Source organism: Cololabis saira, chromosome 1 (assembly GCF_033807715.1).
Source record: "Cololabis saira isolate AMF1-May2022 chromosome 1, fColSai1.1, whole genome shotgun sequence".
NCBI classification, from domain to species: domain Eukaryota; kingdom Metazoa; phylum Chordata; class Actinopteri; order Beloniformes; family Belonidae; genus Cololabis; species Cololabis saira.
Genome location: NC_084587.1, coordinates 22,799,941 through 22,815,377, shown reverse-complemented (window position 1 = coordinate 22,815,377; position 15,437 = coordinate 22,799,941).

The window sequence follows — 15,437 nt, the reverse complement described above, 5'->3', positions numbered from 1 at the left end:
ATTTTATATACTGAACTATTTATTTCTCGTTGCTGATATAGCTTAACGCGTCCTCGCGGCTGCTATAACAAGCCCATTGGTGCTGCTGCACAGTGCCAGATAGCCATCCAGCTGCAGAAATGTGTTGTTCCCCCAGCGGGACAAACAGGCGCTGCTGGAACCTCCTCCAGACACTTCTGGAGACGGAGATCAGGCTCAAGAGACATCAAGGAGCGATCAGTGTCTGCTCACATATACCGTCAGACTGATTTATGATGAAACTTTAAAGAAATCATTTATATTTCACCACCTCTAAATCGGTGTATGAAATTTTCATCCACAATGAACACACAAAAAAGTATATCTTAAGTCAAATAAATCAGCCCTGGCTTCTCCCAAGCAATTGGCTTTGAAGTACACTTTCCAGCACTTTTCCCGTGACGTACCTGAAGGCGTTTACTTCCTTTGCCAACAGCTTTCTCACGATTGGGGGAGGACACCCTGTCCGAGTGTTTAACAGAATTACCTTTGGAGGCTCTGTCATGTTAATGAGTGAGTATAGTCACAATTCCTCATATTTTCAGCTGGAGTCGGAAGGGAGAAGATGGTGTGTAGTTTTTAATTCGATTAGAGGTGTTTAGTATTTTTTTTAATCTTGTGATATTCACCTTGGAAACCAAATGTGATTTTCATGTTTAGTGATTTACCAACATCAAAATGAATACATTTAGTTAATGAAAAAAAAAAAATATATATATATATATAAAATATATATATAAAAAAAAATATATATATGTATATACATATATGTATGTATATATGTATATATGTATATATATATATATATATATATATATATATATATATATATATATATATATATATATATATATATATATATATATATATATGTGAGGATACATATATATGAAAGAGAGAAGAGAGAGAGAGAGAGAGAGAGAGAGAGAGAGAGAGAGAGAGAGAGAGAGAGAGAGAGAGAGAGAGAGAGCGAGAGAGAAAAGTACTAAAAGAAATCATTAAAAAACTTTAAAAAAACACAAATTTAAAATAGAAACATCTAACCTTTTAGAGAAATTGGCTTGTTTCATGGTGTCACTTTAAATTTTTTTAGTCACCTTTCCTATTTTAACCTCTTTCCTTTGATGTGCCCATGTTTTGGAACCTTTCAAACACAATCAATTCATTGCTTCTTTTATTTAAAAAAAAAAAAAAAGACAAAGAAGGGACTTATTTAAGTGCTGAAAGATTCGCAGGCCTCTCCTTAAAAAACACAATCCCTTCTGAAATGAGGAAGAAAGGAGCAGATGAAGGGTCCCAACCAACAGATAAATAAGCCTGCTCCATCAAAAAAATAGTAAAAAAAGTAAAACAGAGGGAGCTCATGCAGCAAGACTTGACATAACTCAGGTGACTTGTTTGCTTTTTTTCTTCCCTTCTCTCTCTTACTTACATGGAATCAAGGAGTGCTGCAGAGGTGTCTGTGTGCTTTACACAGAGACATACTCTCCTCAGGCTCCCTCAGGAGCTCTCCACGTTAACAATCCCAATTACGCCAAGACCACCAGAGACAGCTGTTTTTATTACAGAACTGCTCCTTTGTGCCGCCAACAAGGTATCTACCTTCTAGACACGCTCCTGCAACGCAGTGAAAGCCAGCCCGAGAGGGAGAGAAGCGTGAAGTGAATGAAGTGTCTTGGCTACTTGCAATGGGGAGGCCTTTATTCAGAGCCCCCTCCTTTCCCCTCCCATCCCTTTGTGATCTCAGGGAGCCCTTTACATGTAGGACCAGAAGGTCAATGCTTGTTGGGAGAGAGCCTACAAAGAGATCAGAATCTCACTCAAGGCAACAGTAAATCACACAAAGATGGGGGGGGGGGAGTGTTCAGCCAACAGCAGTGCTTTGTTTATTCATCTGCTTTACCTAGGAAATGTGACAGGCTATATGAGGAACATTCTGATTTTAATGTGTTATCTAAAAAGGTAAAATATTCACTAAATGTAACACACTGTGCCGTGGATCTCAGACAAAACAACTGGCTAAATAATGGAAATAATGAAAGAATTTTCCAAAACAGCATTTGAACAGTGAAGTTGTCAGAGCATGTTTTTTTGTTTGATGATATCATCACTTCTTGAGACATCTAAATGATTGTATTTATGGTGTACTACAGAACCGCTCATTCATTTAGTCATATTCCTAAAATTTGAGGCATCTAGTGTTAAGGAAGTGTATAATTTGCTAACAAGTTATTGAAAGTGTAATACTTTATTCATAGTACAGGCAGCATGTCAAATTCAACACTGGAAAACAGTTTGGGATACAATTAAACTTCACATAATCATGAGGCAGCAGATAAAGATGTGAAAGCTGCATGAGTTGATGGATGAATGTAAATGTTATTGTCATACAACGGAGCATGACTGGAGCTGACTTCCCTTCCAGAAGTAATTTAATATCCTTTTGGGGTTGATAAACTATTGAAATGAACTGAAATTAAATTAATTTTGTGTACTCTGTCTCTTTAAAAAGAAAAAAAAATAGAATATAACCGTGTCCATCTGACAAAGCGTATAGCCCAGCCCCTTCATTTAGCTCCCTTTCACTCCTCAACAATTCACATGGAAATTGTGGAGGGCTTTAAAAAACCAAAACAATGAGCTGAACAACCCCAAAAGGCTTAAAAGAACTAAAATTAACTCCATATTCAGGTAATAACAGCTGAAATGTACATCTTCTTCTTTGATATTAAACAGTCATGATTACTGCAGGGATATTGGAAAGAGAAGCTTTAACTAAGGGTTTCATATTGATGAATATCTAGAATTCAGTTTGATTGATGTCAGTTAGGCCTTTATATTGACCGCTCACAGGCTATGCTGCGTTTGTTCTAGCTTGCTGAGTTGTGTGAAGGGTATAGAAACAGAAATTAAAAGCATTGTATTGGGATCTTAAAGCTAGGAGAGATAGCTAAATTAATGTTGTTTGAGACGGCGAGTCGCCATACTAGCGCACAGCATGCTAACTCCAGTGGCAACTCATGTAGCTACACCCCCTTTCTGGACAGAAAGCTAATCCATACTAACATTGGGTTTTTGTCTTAAGCGAGAGAGTAAAATCTATACTTACTCCTGACTCACATGACAAGAATCTATTACACCCAGTTGGCCATAATGGAAATGTGATTGGGCTAAACGTGAAATTTTGCCAATCTTCAGGTGGTGCTGCTTTCAAACCATGCTGTGATGATGATAATAAAGGTTTGTCAGAACTCCAGGCCAGAATATAGTTTTATGCGAGTGGCTGTGGTTCAGGAGGTAGAATAGTCAGTCAGCTTTTAATATGCTGATTCGATCACACAATTATTTCCATTATTTCCAAGTGTGATATAATAAAACTGCTGTATGCCAACTCCCGTACAAAATGTTCTTCTTTGTAGTAACTTTGAATAAAAATGTCTGATAGATAAATGCAAGGTGGGCGGACTTTTTTTTATTGCTGCTTTTCACATCTCCATCTCTCATCTTCTCCATCAGGTTTGCCCTGGTTCACCAATGTTTGGGGGCAAAACTCTACCAAAGCTAGCTGGTGTTAATGATGGCAGGTGTAAAACGAAAGTGTTCGTCACAAAATGGTGTTCTCATCTGAACATCCAGTCTGGCTTTTGGTACCTTCACATTCTTTATTGATTATGTAGCTCATATATGCACTTTAACCAACAATGGGACATAAAACAAATGCGAGGAAAACACCACGAAAAATATAAATTTATGACTCTCAATGTTTTACTGTCACTTCTCATCCCCTTTTTTTGTTTGTTTTCATTTATAAGGGCTTTAAATCTTACATTTAATTATCTCCAAGCTAAAATTAAGCTGTATGATCACAACCTCCAGTAGGTGGTGCTCTTGAGGACTTCCATTATTTCATAATGGGAAAGACGGGACTCCAGCTGAATTTGTCTGAACCCAATCTGTGCAATGGACCATCGAAATTCTTAAGGGGTGAATATATTTGCTGTTTTACCCTGCGTTTGCATCCGTTCGCGCTCACAACCAACTGCAACCTCGCTCACGTACCATGCGAGGTGAGCACGTCATACCGGAGATAACCGGTTGGGGTTAGTATGCAGAGCAAGAGTTGGAAAAGTAATAAAATATTATTAGCAGTAGTAGTAGCGGTAGTAGCAGCAGCAGTAGCAGATTATAACAATGAACTAGTAAACAGCATGACATTACATGACATTGGATGAGGAGGAGATTAAAACATTGCTTTGGTTGCGATCTCGGCAAGGCTGCGCCATCGGAGATGGTATGTTAGACCGTTGAACCAAAGCCGTCGGGAGACTGGAGAGTTCACCACACTCATCTTGCCAATGTGGGCAACTGATTATGTGAAACACCAGGAATGTTTCTGTATGTCATCAGCTTCGTTTGATGATATGTGGTCAGCAGGTGCTCTGAGCTGGACCAGCGCCACTTGCGGGCAAAGCGAACTGGAGTATGCGTTCAGTGTTTTTTGGAGAATGTGCATGTGGACGCTGGAAATGTACACAGGATACGCATATTTGCCATGACGCGCTGGCGTGGGCGTTCTGAACAGCAAGTATATTCGCCCTTTTACTGGTTCTGAAATCAGTATTTATTGGTGTTTTATTTCAAGGCTTACCTCAATGCGTCGTTCCCCCGTGCTTCTCTGTACTCATGTGATATATCTGGAAGTCCACTCACTGAACTTCTGTATTCTGTGTCATAGTTGCGATACTCCTGCTGTCTGTGTTTTTCAAGAACATCATTTACCTTTTGTGCTTTGAAGAACTTTCAAGTTGTGCAGCAGATTTCAGAGGAAGATATATGATGTGCTAGCATCAAGTGCTGGCTACAACAGCAGGGTTTAGAAAAACAAACTTCTCTCAGTTGTTTGAATATAAATTGAAATTTTATACTGTACACTACAAATGCAGACTGTTAAAAACATATTCTTCTCTCATGAGGAATGATTTGGCACTAGCAACGCTAGCATTATTAGCATTATCAACAAGCCAACCCATCAAGAGCTTACTTCCTTGCGTTGAACAACCAGGGGGGATGTTTGGTATTTAATCATTATGTTTTACAGAGAAAAAAAGGTTTAAGCACTGCTCCTTATATGACTGACATTTCAACCATATTCAGGATGTTTTATGGAGTAGGTTTCTGCTGAGCTTCAATGTTCAACCCGTCACAATATGTGAACTTACTCTTAGCTGTTGGATTGCAGGAGGGTACCTAGTCTGAGGAAGATGTAAAAAAACAAAAAGAAAACTGCCAATAGTGTTGTAAGAACTATGATTGTCTATAATCCCTGTGGTGAGGACAAAAAATTGATTGGTTTCTTCATCATGTAGTTGTAAGACATACTAGGGAGATTTACAATCATCAGTAAACTAAAGCGTGGTCACAAATAATAAATATCCCTGATACTCCAAAGCTGTGCTCATATGAAAACACAGGTGAACCAGCTCTTTCAGTAATGATGACCGAAGCAGTCTACCAGGAGCAGTGCACATTATCACAGAGCCGTAAACAAGGAGACCTGTTAATAAGTAGGATCTTGTATTTGCAGGTGCAGGTTATTTCATCTTACAACACAAACCGTATTAAGAAGCATGAACCTGATAACCTATTGAATTCAAATATTGTAGAATACAACAAAATGAAAGTCTCCACACCTTGGATTATTTGTACGGGGTAACTGTTCCAAATTAAGGGGGCTTGTGAATGTAATAAATCAGTTTTAAGTGACCAGGACTGGTGCTTGCGATATTTTCTTGTGGCATTCCAAAACAAAAAGAAAAAAAATGAATGAGAAGTCTTTTCCTATACACGCTCCTGCTGATGTTCTGCAACATCTGCATAGCCTCGTTGCAATGCTACTTTAAGTGCAATATTTAAAACATGGCATTTTTATTCCTAGAGTAAACATAGAACACTCTGTATTTAAAGGTATTGTGACATCATTTTTAACATGCTTTTAACACTATTAAAAGTCTTGGCCAACATCCCTCAAATGTGTCTAAAAGAGTGTAACAAGAAAAACTTCACTCTAGTACTCTTTTCCTGGCTTTTTATTACAGTGTTTTTTTGCCCCGTGAAAAACGCTTCCTTTTTCCCCTTTCCTGTCAATCATTGCCCCGCTCCTCCTCCAAACCTCCTCCAACCAACCGCTACACACTTCTGCCGGCGTCTCCGCACACACGCGCGCACACCGAATCACAAACACCGACACACAGCCCAGACAGGGCGACTACAGCCCGGTGATGAAGTCCAACCGGGACCAGAGGACCGGGACCGCAGCTCCCCGCCAGCAATACGCTCACAGCGGCGTCGGGGGAGCGACAGGCGAAGCATGCACGGAAAAGCAGCACGGCGAAGCAGACAGTCCACAGCAAACAATCATAAAAATAAAGGCATGCAAGCAGCAGTGTCTCCTTATCTTAAGTCCAGTCAGTGGCCGCGGGTCTTCTTAGCAGTTCTCCTCCGGTGATTAGAACAGAAGAGGCTCTAAACCGCTCCGTGTTAAGCCTGATTTATGGTTCCGCGTTAAATCGACGCAGGGCTTACGCCGTAGGGTTCAGCGTACGGTGCGCGTCGCCGCGTAGTACGCCGTAGGCTCTGCGTCGGTGTAACGCGGAACCATAAATCAGCCTTTATGGTGCGCTGGAGAGGAGAGGAGGCAGGGAACTGGGTGGAGGGGGCGGTGACTTAGCGGGCCCTGACGTCACGGCCCGCCACCAAACCAGGTGCGCCGTTTTTGCACAGTTATGCGGAAAATCCCAGAAAGCACACAATACACTGAATGTTAAAAGTTCGTTGTTTTTTGGGTGTAATTGATGTCAAGACACCCAACAAAACACAAAAAATCAAGAAAAATGTGTTTTTCATGTCACAATACCTTTAAAGCATAAAGCTTCTTAAATATTTTTGTGATTAATTTAGATATTCTACTTCAGGAAATTTGCCCTCTGCACTCTTCAGGGGCATAAACGACTGCTGTGAATCCATAAAATCAATCAAAAGTACTTATTTATTTTTTAATGGAAAAACAATTGTTTGCACCACGAATGGAGCAAGAATAAATGTACCACCCTGGGAAAAGTTTGGTTGTGGTCCATAACAACCAACTGAGTACAGCTGGTGTAAATAGAAGGTGCTCTTGTGGGTTTTTATGGGGGAGTTCTGTGTGAAAGTGGGTAATATTTAATATATCCATATCTAACTATATCATTATAGTCATTTTCATGTTGACTCTCTTTGCAGTTAGCAGCAAACCAGCTTATCTGGCGTAGTAGCCAAATAAAGTCAACCTCAGGCACAGAGGCCAGGAAAACAAATAACACCACCACCAATTTCCTTATCTTGCACCAGGTGCCAACCTTTGGCGGAGACACATTAGATTCTGGCCCAGCCAAGCCTATATGCTGCAGGGCAGCAGATGATAAGGTCAAGCCTCATAATGATGTCACATACCTTTAGGTACTTCAGATCAATATCAAGAGAGGCACGTTATACCTGACAGACAGTCAAATAAAGCCTGTCTGGCAAAAGAAAAAAAAAAGAAAAATACTAACTGAGTTTGTCTCTTGATAAAATGAGATCTTTTTTTCATAGTGGAATTAGATTTTAGAATTTTTTAAATAATATGGTGACTATAATGTCAACTGATGATCTTAATGACTAAATGGCAAAAGAAAAAACAACAACTTAATCTGTCTGTGTAGTAAGTACAATCCAAACATATCTGATTTGCCACTGACACATATAATTCTGTTGAACAGCGTTCAACATGACAGGCATCCCTTGCGTAAAAGTGACCTCATGTGAGTTAAAACACAATGGGAATGTTTGAAGGTAAGTCTATAATGAGGAGCAACACGAGCGGCAGTGAATATAAGGAATGCTTATGTCAAGTACTATACAAGTGATTAATGCAGCAGGATGATTGGAGAACTCTGTCCGACCTGGATGAATATTTTGTGCTGCATCTCTCATTAGTCTGACTGTCCTACAAAGTAATATAGTTCTTGTCACTGGGTTGTCTAATGGTTGATGCTAATTGACCTCCTTTCCCCCCTTCTTCTGCACAAATGAAAAGATTTCCTGCGTCCTGTGATGGAGCGCGTCACAATCTGATCTGACAAATTAAAAAGCTCTCTGCTGTCACGCTGTCATCATTCGGGGGCCTTGCCTCATCAGCTATAATGATCATTTTTCAACAGCACAACCACTGCAGTGCGCCGCAAAACACGACAGTTAAGGAGCATGCATCTGCTGTAGTGCAGTAGGTGTATGTCTGTCATGTGTGAAATCATCAGTACCGTTTAATTATCAATTGTCGGTCACCATGTAATCTAGATTTAACATTCAGTACTGTACTTTTAATTTCAGCTTGTGCTTTATCCTTTTAAATACAGTTCTCATTTTCAATTTTCAACAGAGTCTAGGTTTGTATTCACTTATATTAGGAAAATATGTATTATTATTATGTATTTATAATGGATAGAATTGGTAAAAATTTAGATTATTTACATTTTATCATATGTTCTGACCCTATTCTTATGGTAGTTATGTCTTCCTCAACATCTGCACTTTATATGATTGATGTGATTATGTACTGTTAACTGGCTGTGACCTCCTATGCATCTGCACTTTATAAGACGTGGTTTTATAATTTTATTGCTACTTTGTTCCTCTGTTATTGTTTTGTATTCTGTCTTTTAACCTTGTGATTCTATTTGTTTTGACGTGCGCTGCTGCCTTCTTGGCCAGGTCACCCTTGTGAAAGAGATCCTTGATCTCAATTGGCTATTACCTGGTTAAATAAAGGTTAAATAAAAAAATAAAGATATTCTTATGAGGAGTATAAGCACAATAAACCATAAAGATTAAATACTTGGATCCTGATTACTCAATCTCAGATGATTGATTTGAAATCAGAGTTAGATGAGACCAAAATCTCTTCTGAACATCTTTACTAATTAAAAAAAAAAATGTATGCAACATGTAAATCCAATTCTGAAAAGATACTGGCCCGAACATGATAGCAACACAGAGGTGCGGCCATTGTACATTATTGGCTGTCAACCGATGATGAAGCTCATTACCTGCAATCATCTGTCCCATCTGTGGATGAAACAGAAATTGAGTGTGGCGTTTTACCTGCTGACTTTGTGTGTATAACTTTATAATTTATGCAGTGTACCCATACTATTGACTAAAACGCAGCAGTGTGATCAAAGTGAGCCATTCAGGGGGTTGGACAGGGCCACGAAGACAGGGCCTGTAACACTAATGATCTTCAAACGCTCGTCTATTTCACTGGGAGCTATGTGCAACTCCCTAGCAAGTCCCCTGTCCTCCCCCTGGGGGTAATTGTGCCTGGCTGGTTAGGTGACAGGTGTCAAGTGGCCCCTCCTCAACCGATTCATCATACTAAGCAGAGAGGAAAAGCCGATCTTGGTCTCACGTCTGTCTTTGTATTTTTCTGCTTGTCTGCCTCTTTCTTGTATCCTCATATAAATACTTTGTCATCGCCACAGAGTGCCCTGACGACATGCTTTATGTTGGTCTGTTACCTGGTTGGTGTATTTGATCAAGTCTTTCATCAGACCCCAAGCCCAATCCCGGTCAGCCCAAAAAAAAAAGAAGCTTGAACTGGATGTTTGGTGTAAATATTGTTTTAAGATTACAAATGATCATTCAAAATTGTTTCTTATTAATTGTCTTTCCATCAATTGTTTAACTAATGAACTCTTTGGGTCATTTTGTAACAAATACATGTCAGAAATGTCTCAAGTTATTGTTGTGTTCAGGACAGGTAATTATATTTATACGTTTAAATACATACGTTTCTTTAAATACAGAAAATGTTATCAGTTAATTCTTGTGTTCATTTAAACTTTTTTTTTTTTTTTTTTACAATAATTACCTTTTACAAAACACTAAAATCATACCTATTAATTGATTATTTTTCCTTCCCAGCAGCTAAAACCAAGATTACATCAGGTTTCCAATGGTTAAAACAGACACAAAGGCCAGTGACCACACAGAGATGCACGGTCTCAGAGCCCCTCACACACCGTCCAGGTAAGAACGCTGGCCAAAAAAAATCCAGCATCTCATTGGATATGTGGAGAAAAAAATACAGTCTACATTTTGTGTAGCAGAGACAGAGATGGAGAGACCACACCCTCAATATGCTCGCCTGTCTAAGCGCAATCCCATAGGGACCTTCCTTATACTCACACACACACACACACACACACACACACACACACACACACACACACACACACACACACACACACACACTCTCTCTCTCTCTCTCTCTCTCTCTCACACACACACACACACACACACACACACACACACACACACACACACACACACACACACACACACACACACACACACACACACACACACACACACACAATCACACACACACTTTCTCCCTTTCTTTCTTGCTCTCTCTCTCTTACTCACACACACACACACACACACACACACACACACTCTCTCTCTCTCTCTCTCTCTCTCTCTCTCTCTCTCTCTCTCTCTCTCTCTCTCTCTCTCTCTCTCTCACACACACACTAGTCATTAATTCCTGCTTTGCATCTCCACACCATGTAATATTTATGGGTCACCGCAGCTTTGTATTCACAAATGGAAACGCCAAGAGAAAAAAGGGAGAAGACACGATACCTCAATCAATTCTGTGAATAAGGTTCAGATTGTCACATCATGGCTTTCTTTCCTCCACTAAACAAGCGCTTAGGCAGCATTCTTCTCTTTGACCTCTAAGTGTTTTGTATGACGGATTGTCAGACACAACCTCTGAGATGGAGTCGTATTTAACTCCCCGGAGTTGAAACAGCTCAAGGCAAAGGTAATATGAACCTGAAATTTTCATAGCTGCAGAATTTGAAGAACAACAAAACTGCATTAGTCAGTAAAAGCAAATGCAGACTTAATGCATTTTTGCCAGACATGACACCAGAGTTTAAATGACACACACCACTGTTACAGACAGTTGCCGCTATGCAGAATTGCCATACTAATCAAGGGAAGTCTTTGGTGCATTTTCCCCCTTCTACATCTGACAGATCGTAATTGGGGTCTTTTTGGCACTTCCTATGATGTTGCCTGAAACCTGTGATGCAACAGTGGGAGACATACCCTCGCTGCCTTTCAAATCAACACTGGTGTCAAAACAGAGCCCTGAGGAACCCTCAGAAGAGCATGGCTCACTAGACCCCTGTAGAGATTTGAAGACCACTTTGGAACTCTAATCCACTCAAAATGTGCTGATAATTTTCCTTGCCAGGACACTCTCTGCCTGGTGTCACAAGAGTGGCCTCCTGGGAGCAGATCAGCCAATGATAACAAAGTAGCCAGATGTCTGGAGCTGGCAGAATCCCAGAAGCCAGACAGCGGCACGCAGCAGCATCCGCTGTGGGCCACAGATCAAAGATACCTGAGAATTACTTATGGGCACAAAATATGTGTTGCTTACTCTACAGTTCCCATTAATAACAATCTGGGAGAATTTGTATTTCTAATTAACTCTTTTCTTTCGGCATACAAAGTGCTGTAGGATGTCTGAGGCTGCAGCAGCAATTTTTCTGTGGCAACTGCGAGTCGACAACAGGAAGTCGGATGCAGCACTGTCTAAAGGAGCCAGATCAGCTTTAAATGCACTTCTGAGGCTCAGAACACCCCCCGACTTTCCTCAATAAACAAACAAACTGTGTAAGAGTCAGCTTATTTAGATTTAATCATGCAGCACATTGCCTGTTAAGACTGACTCTTGATGTATACCTCGAAAGCTTTAGCTACTTAACTTTCTAAAATGAGATGTGAACATCGTAAGTGGCGTGACTGCAAGAGTGTGGTTGATTTTTCTTCTCAAAATGTTATCCTAAATGAGAAGGGTTTATCTGGTACAACTAGTAATCTTAACTGGTGGCCAGTGTTTGCAGTCTGGTTATGAATTCCACTCACCTTGGCTTAACTTTCAACAAAATTGAAGGTTTTGACTGTTTTTTCTTTTCTTTTATTCTAATAATATTACATTAGTCACATTGACATGAAGCATTGTCGTATGTTCTCTTCTAAAGGCATTGCTCTTTTTTGTAGTACTCCATTTATTACATTTTATGTGTTACATTTAATACACAAATGTTTAGAGTAAACCAGTGACTTTGAACTGAGAAGAATACTTAAAGTCTTTCAGTTTAGGGAGGGTGTTTTTCTGCAAAAGGTATATTCCATCTCACAAACATTTGTGTAGTCTATATTTTAACTAGCTCTCTGTTTTCCAGTAGACTTAAAATTCATTGTTCTGTGGATGGATTATATATATCCCATGCTATGTGTGTGCACTCTATTATATTAATTATTGAGTAAAGAAAGTGTTGCTTCATGTCTGCATTTGATGTTGAAACCCTCTCTCCCATCTTTTCCCCCAATTATGTATATTACCTTTGCCAGTGCATGGTTCATGCAAATTCTCATTTGCATTGCTCTTTTGAACCTGCTATTTGTTGGATGGAATCCCTTATAGAATAACAGTGTTAGTGCTGCCCTTTATCAGGTCTCATTTATGACCTCTTCTCTTTCAATCTGTTGTTTTATGACTCTTATTGTGTGGGTGAACAAGCAATTATATATACATACTATATAAATACTATATACACATATACACATACATATATATATATATATATATATATATATATATATATATATATATATATATATATATATATATATACATATATATATATATATATATATATATATATATATATATATATATATATATATATATATATATATATATATATACATAAACACACATATATATACACACACACATACTGTACATGCATACATACATACATATATATATATATATATATATATATATATATATATATATATATATATATATATATATATATATATATATATATATCCACAATGCTGCCAACTCTCACTCACACACAGTGTTGCCGAGTGGGTAATGTAAGATTATTGCACCAGGGACATAAAATTATCGTATTTTGTTTTATTATTGTACACCCATCGTAACTATAATGACAAGTCAGGTGCTCACTTCTTGGTCGTGTCAGTACGGAATGGATTCATAGCACCCCATCAGCAGCCCCAACTCACAGGATTGGATTAGGCTAATATGCGTTTAATTTCATCCTGCTCCACCGTCTTCTTTACCGCTCGTCCACCTCCGTCTTCCCCAGGGTTTCTCATTTTTCCTTGCTTCTTCTTCTTTTTTAATTTTCCTCTCTCCACTTCTGGACCCGACTGGAGCGTCTTGTGGGGCCAACTCATCGCATCATGCAGCAAATCATGCTTGTTGTTCTGGTGCAAACACAATGGAGGTTACTGGTAGCATGAGTGTTTGGAAACTTGACACAAGGAAATAAATGCCTTCAGGATTCATAAAAAAACTCCGGCAGACTGTAGCGGCAGGGTAATTACAACCACACATTCACGGAATGGTCAAATGATCGTATAATTGGCCCTTTTGGGGAGATTATTGATCATAGATGCTAGAATTATTGTAGAAATATGATTATTGTACACCTGGCAACCCTACACACACAGCTCAACTCCCTTTGTTTTGCCTCTCTATCTGTCTACAAGGTGATACAGTGCTGGAACAAAATGCTTCCCCATTCTGCTCCTGTTCCACACAGCACAGTCAGTTAGAACAAAGGGGCAACAGAGGCTGAGCAAGAAGGATGTGTGAATGGAGATTATGTCTGATCGGGCTTCAATGAAAAATGTGTTTTTTCTTTCCAATAACATAAAATGCATTTTTCTAATCTATTTAGTTCAGATTATTAGGTTGTAAGCCTCTTTTTTTATTTATTTATTTTTTCTAACAAGGTACTTATTTATATTCATTAATTCTTGTCTTTCATTAATTCTTGTCTACTTTCTTTAGAAAGGTACACGATTAGTGATTATTATTGTTCTTTTTTGATTTATTGTTTTGCTGATTTATTTTATAAAAAAAAATGTTTTTGTGCTTGTGTTCGAAATAAAGGATATCAATCAATTAGTGGTTGCTTTTCTGTGATGTTGCTTATTGGTTTAGATATATATATATCAATTAGTGCTGCCAATCGATTATAAAAATTGAGAGATTAATTAAAGGAGCTGTATGTAAGAGCAATAATAAAACGAATCATAAAATGACCCCGATATGTCAACAGACATTTAAAAATCATGTTCATTTCAAATACTTATGTCACTGACAACAGCACTCAAGCCAGGATATTCCAGTTTAAAAAGAGGAGTTGCAGCCCTCAACTGATGTTTATGTTGTAATTTTTTGTTTTGGCCTGAAGCTCCACCCTCCACCTGTCTCCCAATCACCAAGTCAGTATTGTTTCGGCATCCGGGTTGCCAGCTCGGCTCTAATTATCGCAGCCATGGCAGCCTACATTCCTGCTGCATTCTGCAGCCTACCTGGCAACCTCTGGTCGGGGGAGGAGGGGGAGGGTACACGCCGCTCAACAATATTTTGGAAGTGACTGCAGTACCAGTTTTGGCCTTTTCTTACAGACGGCTCCTTTAATTAAGATCTGTTATTAATTGATCTAAGTAATTTTGTTTTTAATCTCACCTAAAAATTGTGGAGAAAAGCCCTCAACTTGAGGTGTTTTCCTTTCAATTCATTACATTTTTGTGGCAGATCAGAAGATTGATATATAACAACAAAAAAAGTGGCTTTATAAAGTAATTTATTTATTAAACAGACTTGAACAGATGCAGTCTTGCCATTTACATCCACTTGCCAAGAACATTCACCAGCGTCTCAGCCGCTAGAAGTGTACATCCCCAAGTTTAGTTTGGAGAAGAAAGTTGCCGTGGTTTGATAAGTTGCTAACAGCTTTGCTGCTAACGTTAGCTGTGACTGCGCTCGCGACCGGTTGCTTTACGTTTATGTGGTAGCTAAACTTGAGCTGCTTCGGTGGTTAGCAAATTCCTTTCCACAAAGAACACATATCAATCTACCTTTATCAATGGTGCCGTTGGGGCGTTTTAAAAGAGCTGTATGTAAGAGCAATAATAAAACGAATCATAAAATGACCCCGATATGTCAACAGACATTTAAAAATCATGTTCATTTCAAATACTTATGTCACTGACAACAGCACTCAAGCCAGGATATTCCAGTTTAAAAAGAGCAGTTGCAGCCCTCAACTGATGTTTATGTTGTCATTTTTTGAATTTTTTGAAGCTCCACCCTCCACCTATCTCCCAATCACGAAGTCAGTATTGTTTCGGCATCCGGGTTGCCAGCTCGGCTCTAATTATCGCAGCCATGGCAGCCTACGTTCCTGCTGCATTCTGCAGCCTACCTGGCA